This window comes from Triticum dicoccoides, chromosome 4A (assembly GCF_002162155.2).
Source record: "Triticum dicoccoides isolate Atlit2015 ecotype Zavitan chromosome 4A, WEW_v2.0, whole genome shotgun sequence".
Classification (NCBI taxonomy): domain Eukaryota; kingdom Viridiplantae; phylum Streptophyta; class Magnoliopsida; order Poales; family Poaceae; genus Triticum; species Triticum dicoccoides.
In genome coordinates, this window is record NC_041386.1 from 273,470,782 (window position 1) to 273,484,072 (window position 13,291).

Consider the following 13,291-nt stretch of genomic DNA (forward strand, 5'->3'; position numbering starts at 1 on the left):
ACATGATGCCGCGAACAAATGGGTGGAGGGGAAACCCTAGCCCGTGGATAAAATAATGGAGGAATATGACCCTTTCGTGGGGTTTCGGGGTAGGGACGATCTGTCCCGCCATCGGGAGATGATGGCCGATTTTCTGGGCTAGATACCCGGCCTCCCGAAGTCTCTTGATGTCCTTCTTCCGGATGATAGAGGCCATCCACTTGCCTCCCGCTCCGTACATATTTGGAGTGGTTCTTCGGAGAAAATGCAAACTTGGGCGCTGGAGCTCGAGTACGCGAGAATGGATGGGTGGGAGAAGAAGGCGTGGGTAAAAAGGTGGAACCCTTACCCCTTTATAAGGGCGGAAGAAACTATGCGCCTCCCCACCTGCCTGGTGAACCAGCTTATTCCCCAAGCACCGTGATTAATGGTGCGGTTGGGTTACCCATACCCGTATTTATGAGAATCCCGTGATAAGGGGACATGATCTCTGCTTCGACAAGACGTGCCAAGAAAACCACCTCGCAATATGTGCAGTAGCTGGTTGAGAAAACGGTTCGAATAATAACCGGGGCCATGGCGTGATGTCACGTTATGAAAAGTTGTCAGCAGATTAGATTTGTGGAAATATTATACTCTCTACGGTGGTACGTGGAATTTATTTTGTAGAGCCGAACACTATCCTTGTGTTCAAAATCTTCTATGGAGTATTCGGAGGAGGAACCCACCTTGCAATGCCGAAGATAATCTGCACACCGGACTCGTCGTCATTGAAGCCTGGTTCAGGGGCTACTGACGGAGTCCTGGATTAGGGGGTCCTTGGACAACCGGACTATATACTTTGGACGGATTGTTGGACTATGAAGATACAGGATTGAAGACTTTGTCCCGTGTCCGGATGGGACTCTCCTTTGCGTGGAAGGCAAGCTTGGCAATTCAGATATGTAGATCTCTTCCCTTGTAACCGACTCTGTCTAACCCTAGCTTCCTCTGGTGTCTATATAAACTGGAGGGTTTAGTCCGTAGGATAACAACAATCATACCATAGGCTAGCTTCTAGGGTTTAGCCTCTCTGATATCGTGGTAGATCAAGTCTTGTAATACTCATATCATCAAGATCAATCAAGCAGGAAGTAGGGTATTACCTCCATTGAGAGGGCCCGAACCTGGGTAAACATTGTGTCCCCCGCCTCCTGTTACCATCCGCCTTAGACGCATAGTTCGGGACCCCCTACCCAAGATCCGCTGGTTTTGACACTGACACCTGGCGTCCTCCTCGGGCAGAGCTCGGGGGATCTCTTCTGGAGGGCCTCAGTCCTTGCCAACCTCGCGAGAGAGGCGCTTGGGCACCACTTGGAGGCGTGCTTCGCGGCATGTGTCCCTCAGGAGAGCTCGAGGCAAGGAGTGCCCACTGAGGGAGTCCTGGATTAGGGGTCCTCAGACAGTCGGACTATATACTTTGGTCGGATTGTTGGACTATGAGATACAAGATTGAAGACTTCGTCATGTGTCCGGGTGGGACTCTCCTTTGCATGGAAGGCAAGCTTGGCAATTCGGATATATAGATCTCCTCCCTTGTAACCGACTCTGTATAACCCTAGCCCCCTCCGGAGGGTTTTAGTCCGTAGGACAACAATGATCATACCATAGGCTAGCTTCTAGGGTTTAGCCTCTCCGATCTCATGGTAGATCAACTCTTGTAATACTCATATCATCAAGATCAATCAAGCAGGAAGTAGGGTATTACCTCCATCGAGAGGGCCCGAACCTGGGTAAACATTGTGTCCCCCACCTCCTGCTACCATCCACCTTAGACGCACAGTTTGGGACCCCCTACCCGAGATCCGCCGGTTTTGACACCGACATTGGTGCTTTCATTGAGAGTTCCACTGTATCGTCACCATAAGGCTTGATGGCTCCTTCGATCATCAGCAACAATGTGATTCTGGGTGAGGTTTTTCTCCCCGGACAGATCTTCGTATCCGGCGGCTTTGCACTGCGGGCCAAGTCGTTTGGCCATCTGGAGCAGATCGAGAGCTACGCCCCTGGCCATCAGGTCAGGTTTGGAAGTTTGAACTATACTACCGACATCCGCGGAGACTTGATCTTCGACGGATTCGATCCCGCGTCAGGTGTGCTGCACAGTCACGATGGGCATGACTTAGCTCTACCGCTGGATAGTGTTCGGGAGATCACACATGTGGTGACTCCAGCCCTTGATCCGGAGCAGATCGCACCGTCCAAGGACGGGTGGATGGACCCTGCCCCGGAGGCCACACACTCAGCAGCGATAGAGCCGAATACTGACTTCACCTCCTACAAGACATGTGTTGTCGGTCCTTTGTATTTGTCCCTGGCCACGGTCTCCGAAGCGCCTGCGTCCATACCTATCAAATCTGATTGGGCGCCGATCACAGAGTTTTCCTCCACGGATATCTTTCAGCACTCGCCCTTGGGCGATGTGCTAAATTCATTAAGGTCTCTCTCCTTGTCAGGAGGCCCTTGGCCGAACTGTGTTCGGCTCGAGTGGGAAGCAGACGGCGAAGGAATTCGTTCCCCACCCACCACCCACTTAATAGCCACTATCGACGACTTAACCGACATGCTTGATTTCGGCTCCGAAGACATCGACGGTATGGACGACGATGCGGGAGAGGAACATGAACCACCGCCCGCAGGGCGCTGGACTACCACTTCATCACATGTGATATACATGGTGGATACACCCAAAGAAAATGATGATGAGGAACAGGAGGAAGCAGCGAAGGACAATTCCCTCGAGAAGCAACCAAGGCGACGGCGTAAGCACCGCTCCAAATCCCGCCCTGGCAAAAACAGCGATAACAGTGCAAGAAAGAGTAACACCCCGGTCGACCCCAAAGGAGATAATGACCACATCAACCCAGCGGTGGAGCAGGGCGAACCATTAGACGACGAACATAGTATGGAGCCGCTGTCCGTTCACGACGACCCCGAGGGTAAAACTCATCAACCTGTCTCCGGAGACATGAATAGTCCAGACGACAATGCGCACATCATCCCTGAAAGACACTTGGAACAAGAGAACGTTCATAAAAGGCTCATTGAAACCGCGCGGAGCCTGAAGAAGCAGAAGCAAAGGCTTAAGACCACACAGAATACGCTCAACAGTAGATGGAATAAAGTGCTTGACACGGAAGAAAAGTATGGTGGTAATCGCCACACAAAAAGCTATCCAAAACGCAAGTTGTTGCCTGAATTCGATGATGAGGCCTTAGAGCCCACTCAGCCGGAAAATAAAATGGCCGATCAACTGGACCAGCCACCCTGTGGTCGCGACAGGGCGGCTAACGATGGCATACACAAGTCAGCACACGACCTATGTGAGGACCTACACAAAAAAGCCAGTTTGACCAGGTCCATTTACGGACCTAGGAAGCGCATTCCGGCACAGGATCATCGCCGCCCAAATGACTATACTGACAAGATAATAGTTCGAAAGCAAAACCGAACACTACAACCATGAGACACACCCAAATACAGGGGTGCCGCGCACCCCCTATGCTACACCGACGAGGTATTGGACCATGAATTCCCAGAAGGATTCAAACCCGTGAACATAGAGTCATACGACGGAACAACAGACTCTGGGGTCTGGATTGAGGACTTTATCCTTCACATCCACATGGCTCGTGGATATGAACTCCACGCCATCAAATACTTGCCCTTAAAGTTGAAAGGACCAGCTAGGCACTAGTTCTAGTTGAAAAGCCTCCCCGGAAACTCAATTGGAAGTTGGGAAGAGCTCGAGGACGTTTTCAGGGCTAATTTTCAAGGGACCTATGTCCGACCTCCGGATGCAGATGATTGAAGTTACACAATTCAGCAACCCGGAGAGTCAGCCCGAAAGCTTTGGAACAGATTCCTCACTAAGAAGAATCAAATTGTCGATTGCCCGGACGCTAAAGCCTTAGCGGCTTTCAAACATAGTGTCCGGGAAGAATGGCTTGCCAGACACCTCGGCCAGGAAAAACCAAGGACAATGGAAGCCCTAACAAGCCTTATGACCCGCGTTTGCGCGGGCGAGGATAGTTGGCTAGCCCACAGCGGCACCAGCGACCCAAGCACATCCAAAGTCAGGGATGGCAATGAAAACCACGACGCAATAAAAGCAAGCGTTGAAGCAACGAAGACAGGCCAGACAACACGGCGGTAAATGCCGGATTCAGGGGCTCTCGACCCGGTCAACAGAAAAGGCCTTTCAAAGGCAGCAGAGATGGACTGTCCAGCCTAAACAAGATTCTGGATAGATTATGTCAGATTCACGGCACCTCCGATAAACCTGCAAATCACACCAATAGAGAATGCTAGGTATTTAAGCAGGCCAGCAAGCTAAACACCGAACACAAGGGGACGGAGACACCAAGGGAAGACAAGGATGAGCCTCGCCAACAAAACACTGGGGGACAGAAAAAATTCCACTAGAAGTCAAAACAGTGAACATGATTCACGTAACAAAGAGGAGGAGCACACGCACACTCCGAGACGTACACACCATAGATCCCGTTACCCCCAAGCTCAACCCTTGGTCGGCCTGCCCAATCACTTTTGACCGCAAGGATCACCCGACTAGTATCCGGCACGAAGGATCGGCTACCTTGGTACTAGACCCAATAATTGACGAATACCATCACACCCGAGTCCTTATGGACGGCGGTAGTAGTCTTAATCTGATATATCAAGACACAGTCCGCAAAATGGGGATAGACCCAACAAGAATCAGCCAAAGCAATACTACCTTTAAAGGAGTAGTACCAGGCCTAGAGGCCCGCTGCACGGGCTCTATAGTACTAGAGGTTGTATTTGGTTCTCCCGACAACTTCCAAAGTGAAGAATTAACCTTCGACATCGCTCCATTCCGAAGAGGCTATCAAGCACTACTCGGCAAAACAGCCTTCGCTCGTTTTAATGCAATACCACATTACGCTTATCTTAAGCTTAAGATGCCCGGTCCACATGGCATCATCATAGTTAGCAGAAACTCAGAGCGTTCCTTACATGCGGAAGAAAGTATGACGGCTTTCGCAGCCGAACACTGAATGACCCCTCCAACCAGAATAAATGATCGGTCCTCAAGACCGCGGACACGGCTAGACGAGTCCGGTGCACCCCTCGCTGTAACAGTTCAGATAAACCCGAGATTGGGTCGATGGATATACCCCCATAGGTGGCGCTAGGGGCTTCCCGCATGTAAAAAGGACTATAGTTCGGTCTGACCTTACTTAGATTGAATTTCAATAGTCTATTAAAAATAACCAATTTTCCGCACGTAGACATTCACCTGGGTTTTTTCTCTCTTGCAGATGACAATCGTGCTACACCCTTCCAGGACACGTCACAACGGAGACACAGGCACAGACATGCAGCAGGGCCCCGCTCAAAGGTTTCTTTCTAGATTAAGACCCTATGTAAACCTTTCTCACTATCTCTTGTTGCTTCATGCCCTCCGGATACTTAGCACAACCGAGAGGGATGCTGGCGTTATTGGCATTGTTGCCACGTCAGACTGATGCACGTACCTGGAAATTCAGGGTCCATTATCAAGGGCTTCACTCATCCTGGTATATGTTGTAAAGTCCGAATACCTTAGGGAGTGTTCGGCATCGCGAGTTTGACCTTATATGCATCAGCTCTGAATCATGTCTTTGGTCAAATGTTGGGTTTGCCCGGCTCCCGTGTTTTTCTACCTTACGTTCCGCTCTATCGGCTAAGATGGCACCGGGAGAACTACTGCGATTGTGCCCTGGTTCATCTGGATGAGCACATCAGTAGAGAAAGTCGAAAACTGACTGTCATGATAAAGCATGAGACTGGTCAACCACTCGAGGACTCAGTGGAATCTTCACGATTCCTCCACATTAATGAAGGACCGGTTTCTCGGTCATGTATGTATGCGCACCGTATTCGGATAAGCGCGGAAGTACCAGGGGCTATATAGTAGCCCCACTGTCAAACTCCTATGGCTAAGTGAAAGTGTTAAAGCAATATAGTCTGATTGCCTTGTTCACTGCGCTATCACCTCCTTCATGGACCAAGACGTTGGATCAAGTGTGAATACGTGCTTTTCCAAACACCCCCGCATTATGTTCATGGGGGCTGAAGCCGACGACTGCAAACTTTCAGGTTATATACTTACATAAACGGCCACATGGGAGGCATCATAATACCTTCAGGCAATAAAAATAGCCTGTATAATTCAAATAATACTATTTTTACAATGGAGATCATTGTTGAGGAAATAGTTAACTGGTAACTGCTCGGTTGGCTGGCGAGTAGGGGATTAATAGGCTAATCGGCAAGTTAATCGTCCATTTAATCAATTAATCGGACGATTTATCAGTTTATCGGCTACTCGGTGACCCTATGAGTAGGGATTAATCGGCAAGTTAACTGGTTAATCGGATGAATTCTTGAACAGGGATGGAGATACATGTCACTCGAACATGATACTCTTTGAGCACTGAGCCTCTATTAAACGAGCGCGTCTAGGACTTCTTCTAAATAGTGCTCGTCCGAGACCTGGCCTACGGCCGGACCCTGGGTTGCAATAGCGGGGGCATCCATCTCTGCCCAGTATGTCTTAATATGGGCAAGAGCCATCCGCGCACCCTCTATGCACGCCGACCTCTTTACGGCATCGATATGCTGCACAACACCAAGTAATCGTTGCACTAAACCAAAAATAACTATTCGGCTTTGGTCCTTCCGTCCAAAGATGATCCACGACAGACCTCATGGCAAGCCCGGATAACCTATGGAGCCAGCCCACTCGGCCATTTGCTCATTTAACAGCAGCGGATGGGTCGGAGCACTGAACTGCGACCAGAACAACTTCTCTACTTCGTGATCTTCTTGATCTTTGAAAAAACGCAGTCGCACAGCAGCACTCATTGCCAAGTCCGCATACGCATCTGCAACACTCCATAATCGATCCAGAGGGGCATACTTCGGATCTCCGAACTTCGTCCGCAACAAAAAGGGCTTCCCAGCCGTGATATCTCCGGCTTGACGGAGCTCCTCCTCTGTCGCTCTGACTTTAGAACGGGTTTCCTTGGATGCCTCCACGGCTCTCTTCAGGTCAGCCGCTCTCACTTGGCTTTCCTTTTCAAGAAGCTCATATCAGCTGGCGGCATGTTTCAGCTCAACAGCCATCTTGGCTATTTCATCTTCGCTCTTGCGATGAGCAGCCTGTTCGGCTCTTAAGTCTTCGGCCGCCTTTAGGGCGGCCGCATCACTTCTCCTGGCTTGTTCCTTGGCTCGGGCAAGTTCCGCCCGAAGGGTCTCCACGGCGGCAGCTCCACCTACAGTCAAAATGTATTATAGGTACTAGCATCATGCTCCTCTTAATACTTGCTGACCACCTGAAAATACATACCCTATGCCTCGTCAAGCTGCTTGTTCACAAGCGCAATGTCGGCATCCGCCGCGTCCAGTTTCTGGCTTAGTCTGGCAAACTCAGCAGTCTGGCCAGCCACCGGACCATCCGCTGCCTGCACATGAAAGCAGCGCGATCATTACCAGGGACTATGATCCTCTGTTTGCCACCTCGGGACAGCAACCAGAGTCTCAGGGGCTACTATCTATATAGAGCACACCTAGCGTGTGCGGTATCGTCAAAAAAAATTTGCGTACCTCAAAGTCTTTTAGCAGGCTCGTAAAAGCTTCATGCAACCCACTTTTGGCGGATGAGATCTCAACCACCATACCCATTAAAGTACGATGCTCCTCCGAGATAGCCGCTTGCTCCAAAAGACCCATCAGTACGTTCGGTTGCCCACCGGACAATCCCGGACTCTTTCTGTTACTCCCTTTAGGAGCCGAATACTCTGGACTTAGAGTGGCCGAAGGGTTACCTTCTGGCCTTGGCGGATCAGGAGAAATCCTCTGTGATGACACCTCAGGGTCATCCGCCCTAGGAGGCGGGGAGACAAGGGGAGGAGTTTCGCTCTCCATCATCTCCAGAAGAAGACCCCCCGAAGATGAACTCTATCGGGAAGAGCTACAATCCGGACTGCAAGACATACGTGAGGCTTGCTTTCGGCTTCTTCGTCTCTCCCTTTATCTTCCCCCGAGGGCACTTGATAAGGTGCGTACTCCAGCATCCTGGCTAACACAGGATCCGGCGAGCCCTCGGGAAGGGGGGCGAACACCTGATCATCTTTGCCTTTCTTACCCAATCCTGGCCAAGAGCAATTCTTTCAGAATTATGTTATGGCAAATGAAAAGACAGTGTGTTCGGTCATGGAAATACTTACCTGGGTATCTGAATGATTACAGTTGAGACCCGCATCCTTGGTGGTGTCCGGACACTTTATTCGTGATCCGAAGAACAATCCATACATCTCTTCGAGCATCACGCCGAAGAACTGCTCAATAGTTCGCGGTCCTTCCGGGTTGAACTCCCACATACGGAGAGATCGACATTGGCATGGCAGGACCCGACGAACTAGCATAACTTGCATTACTTTGACAAGACCGACATCCCTCTTGAGGAGATATCAGATGCGACTTTGCAGTGTCGGCACGTCATTAACCGGCCCCCAGTCTAGCCCCTTGTTGACCCATGATGCCAGTTGTGGTGGGGGCCCGAATGGAAGGCGGGGGCAGCCACCCACTTAGTACTTCGGGGAGCTGTGATGTAAAACCACTCACGCTGCCATAAGTTGGATATCTCTGGGAAGGAACCCTTTGGCCATGGGGCATCGACGCCTTTGCTTATTATGGCACCTCCGCATTCTGCGTGTCGCCCATCGATCATCTTCGGCTTCACATTGAAGGTCTTGAGCCATAAGCCGAAGTGTGGGGTGATGCGGAGGAAGGCCTCACATACGACGATAAACGACGAGATGTGGAGAATGGAATCCAGAGCTAGATCGTGGAAGTCGAGCCCATAATAGAACATGAGCCCACTAACGAAGGGATCAAGTCTAAAGCCTAGCCCTTGGAGGAAGTGGGAAAAAAATACGACACCCTCATTGGGTTCGGGAGTAGGGATGACCTACCCTCGGGCAGGCAGCCTGTGCGAGATTTCGGCGGTCAGATACCTGGCCTCCCTAAGCTTCTTGATGTCCTCCTCTGTGACAGAGGAAGCTATCCGCCGGCCCTAAAGGTTGGATCCGGACATGATTGAAGGTCCGAAGCGCTTCGCCTAAGCCTTGGGTGTTGGAACTCGGGGTGGGGGAAGGGAGGGATTGAGCGCGGGAGGAAAAGGACAGGCTTTGGCCCCTTTATAAAGGGGGTGAATATCAAGCGTCCTCCACGTGACCATTTGGAACTTGCCTAAAATCGAGGAGTCATACTAACGAGCATGATTGGGTTACCCACACCTGTATTGATGACGATCACGTGATAAGGGGACCGACCTCTCCTTCAACAAGACGTGCCAATAAAACCGCCTCACAACACGTGCAGTGGCTGGTTGAGAAAAATGGTTCGAATAATAACCGAGGCCAGGTCGTGATGTCATGTTATGAAAAGTTGTTAGCAGATTAGATTTGTGGAAATATTATACTCTCTACGGTGGTAGGTTGAATTTGTTTTGCAGAGCCGGACGCTATCCTTGTGTTCAAAATCTTCTATGGAGTATTCGGAGGAGGAACCCGCCTTACAATGCCGAAGACAATCTGCTCGTCGGACTCGTCGTCATTGAAGCCTAGTTCAAGGGCTACTGAGGGAGTCCTGGATTTGGGGGTCCTCGGACAGCCGGACTATATACTTTGGCTGGACTGTTGGACTATGAAGATACAAGATTGAAGACTTCGTCCCGTGTCCGGGTGGGACTCTCCTTTGCGTGGAAGGCAAGCTTGGCGATTCGGATATGTAAATCTCCTCCCTTGTAACCGACTCTGTGTAACCCTAGCCCCCTCCGGTGTCTATATAAACCGGAGGGTTTTAGTCCATAGGACAACAACGATCATACCATAGGCTAGCTTCTAGGGTTTAGCCTCTCCGATCTCGTGGTAGATCAACTCTTGTAATACTCATATCATCAAGATCAATCAAGCAGGAAGTAGGGTATTACCTCCATCGAGAGGGCCCGAACCTGGGTAAACATTATGTCCCCCGCCTCCTGTTACCATCCGCCTTAGACGCACAGTTCGGGACCCCCTACCCGAGATCCGCCGGTTTTGACACTGACACCCACCACTCAGGAGTTCATCACCAAGACCACTCAGGAGCTGCAAGACGCAAGAGCCATGCACGGTGACGGCCATTCACGAGGCGTAGCGCCCCATCCTGGCGAGGATGCTGGTCTGCGTGTCTGCATCGATGTCCCGGGGCTAAACAGGGCCGCATCTCAGGAGCGCTTCTGGCCTTCGCGTGTGGGCTGCTGCGAGGACCCGCCACACAGCTACGTTTGCATGCCCTTCGGCTTGCCGAGCATGGCATTAGCCTATCAGCGCAGCATGTGGCGTGTCCTGGCGGCTCAGGAGGCCCGGTACCACGTCGTACTAGAGGAAATGGACACGGTCTTTAGGGAACCTCCCGAGCCCCTAGAGCCTCCCGAGGCTCAGGGCTTCGGTGGCTCATGAAGAGTCATTTCTTCGACGCACGCCTGCAGCTGCACCAACTCTACTTCTTCTACAGAACCAGGTGACATCTTCCAAGCTCGTTTAGCTGGGAGCGCCCCTCGGGCTGCATTATTCCCAGGCCACGTGGGTCCGTCCCTGCGGCATGTACCCCTTTTGCTTATGTCTTTAGCCTACCTTGCTGGGGGCGCCCCTCGGGCTGCATCATCCCCAAGCCGCTCGGGCCGGACCCAGTGGCATGTATCTTCCTGCATTTACCCAAGTCGATTTGCCTTCCCTGCTTAACCTGCCTACAGTTATCACGTGATCGATCATCGCCTCCCACGGGGCCTCCTCACAGGCACGGTGCTAGTGCATGGGCCCGTCCCTGCCACGTCGACAAATCTGAGTGGTCGAGCTCTGGCTCGCGGCACGCCCTCGCGCACGTCACCTCACCAGGCCCTCAGTGCCTTCACTTCATCCAGAGCAACCAGCAGCAGGCTGGCAGCTGTAACGGCAAACAGTGTTTCTTCTTGTGCCTGTTCACAGGGATCCCATGGAAAGGATAGCAGGCGGCACCGCGAGTCTCCTTTTCTCCCGTACAATTCGCTTGCGCATTAAAAGGGGGCTCCTGAGCATCGTGACTCAGGAGCTCTTACTGGCTCTCCAGCCCTCACCCCCTGGCCTTGACCACGGCATCGCTACCTGGCATACCGGCGGCGGCTGAGCTTGCTCGAGGGCCGGGAACTGAGGACGTAGAGCACTAAGGAGAGCATGGGGGGAGTGTCGGGGATATACCCCGCGGCGTAAACCGGCCGGAAGTATAACCCGGCCGGACTAGGCGTTTCATTGGTAAACCGCCAGAGGATTGGCGGTTTACGTGATTGGCAATTTACATGTCTGGCGGTTCACGAGCCTGAAGACTCATTGGTGACCCGGCGCGTGTTCCAGATGGATGACAAGGCCAAGGCCCAGCATGCCGGTTTATGTTAATGGTGGGCCGGTTTAAGAGGAAAGGCATGAGGAACATTTATCTTACAAGGAGTTAAGACCTGGACTTGTATCCGGTTTGTATTAGAGATAGACTAGTCCTAATCCTAATAGGACTCTACATGTAACCCGCCCCTCCAACATATATAAGGAGGGGCAGGGCTCCCCAAAAGGGACAAGATTCACAAGTTCCATGAGTTGGACAAGCTAGGTTTAGACAATAGCTCTCGGGATAGAGCACTCTTGTAACCGTGGTCATCATCATCAATATCAATGAAGCAGGATGTAGGCTTTTACCTCCACCGTGAGGTGCCGAACCTGGGTAAAACATCGCATCTCTCGTCCCGCTCAACCCCTCTCAAGCTACCACATAGATGCGTTGGCCTCGCGACTAAGTCCTGACACTAAGGACATCTGCCGTGACAATTCCATGACAGGGAGGGAAACTCGTGTGGGTCGGCCTAGCTATGCCGCACAAGTTGGCGTGCAGCCCTAGCGCAACGTCAGGAATCGCCTAGAAGTCAACAAGATAAGTTCCGCCCTCGGATCGGCTAAATGCTTGGGCCTAATGGTCACTCACGCCTTGCCGCAACCCCGTTGTGGCCACGTCAACTCCCTGTCTTCCCTTACCATGTCCACTTGAGCGCTAAGGGGGACCTCCTGAGCATCGCGCCTTAGGGGCTCTTACTGGACCTCGGGCTGCACACATCCTGGCCTTGACCACAGCACGCGACCTGGCATACCAGCAATGGTTGTAGCCTGCCTGGGGACCGAGACCTGTTGGCGTAGAGCAACAAGCTATCGCGAGGAAAGAAAGGGGGGACCGAGCCTAAACGGGGCGCGTGTTCGCCAAATTTTCATAACAAGGAAGATAAGCACAAAAGACATTACAAACCCTTACATGCCCCCACGGGGCACTTCATGATTCTTCGCAGGGAACAAAAGCAGAAACTAAGGGGGTTCCTATCTACACCCTCCCGCGGCGGACGCCATCATCAACAGTGGGCCACGGGAGGCCGACACCTACCCCATCCAGATCAGCGGCGGCGACGGCCGGACACCGCATCTCTGGTCCGAGCGCGGCGAGAGCTCGGGGGCACGTAGCTGTCATTGCTCGTCTACGGAGTCTCGTAGAGCTCAGGAGAGCTACTGGACTCCCAATGGCTGCTGCTGCTAGAGTGGCCACGAGCGGAACACGCGTCAGCCTCGCGCTCCTCTCCGGAGCAGCACTCCAGGCGGCGGCCTCAACATCGAAGACCTTGAAGAAGAGCGTGGAGACGCCATCATACTCAAAGTGGATCACGAGGACGCCCCTCGCACGGCAGACCCGCGCGATCTAGCCCTAGCGACGAGTCATGAAGATCTTGCCGGTGGGGACTGCTTCGATCTCTGCTCTAGTCGCCGGAGCGCTGCAGTCCGCGTGCTGAAACTAGAGCTCGAGAGGCCCCCTCGGCGGCATCACGTCGGAGAAGAACCGCCGAAAGCGGGTCCAAGAGCTTGGAGGCATCGGCACCCACAGCACCAGCTCGCGTGAGGAGTCCCTGGCATGGATTCCGGGGGTGACAGCGCGCGTCGCTCTGGCGCGGCGACCCCGAGCGCGGCGCGGGCGACGCTGCTCGTCGCTCCGTCCTCCTGAGCCCTCGGCTCGGGCATACAAGGGTAGTGGATACCCCAGAGGAGGCAGCTCGCACCAAGGCCTCGTCACCACCTGCATCGCCGCTTCATCACGGCGATGGATCGACCTCTTCTTTGGCGGAAGTGGCCCCGGATCACCC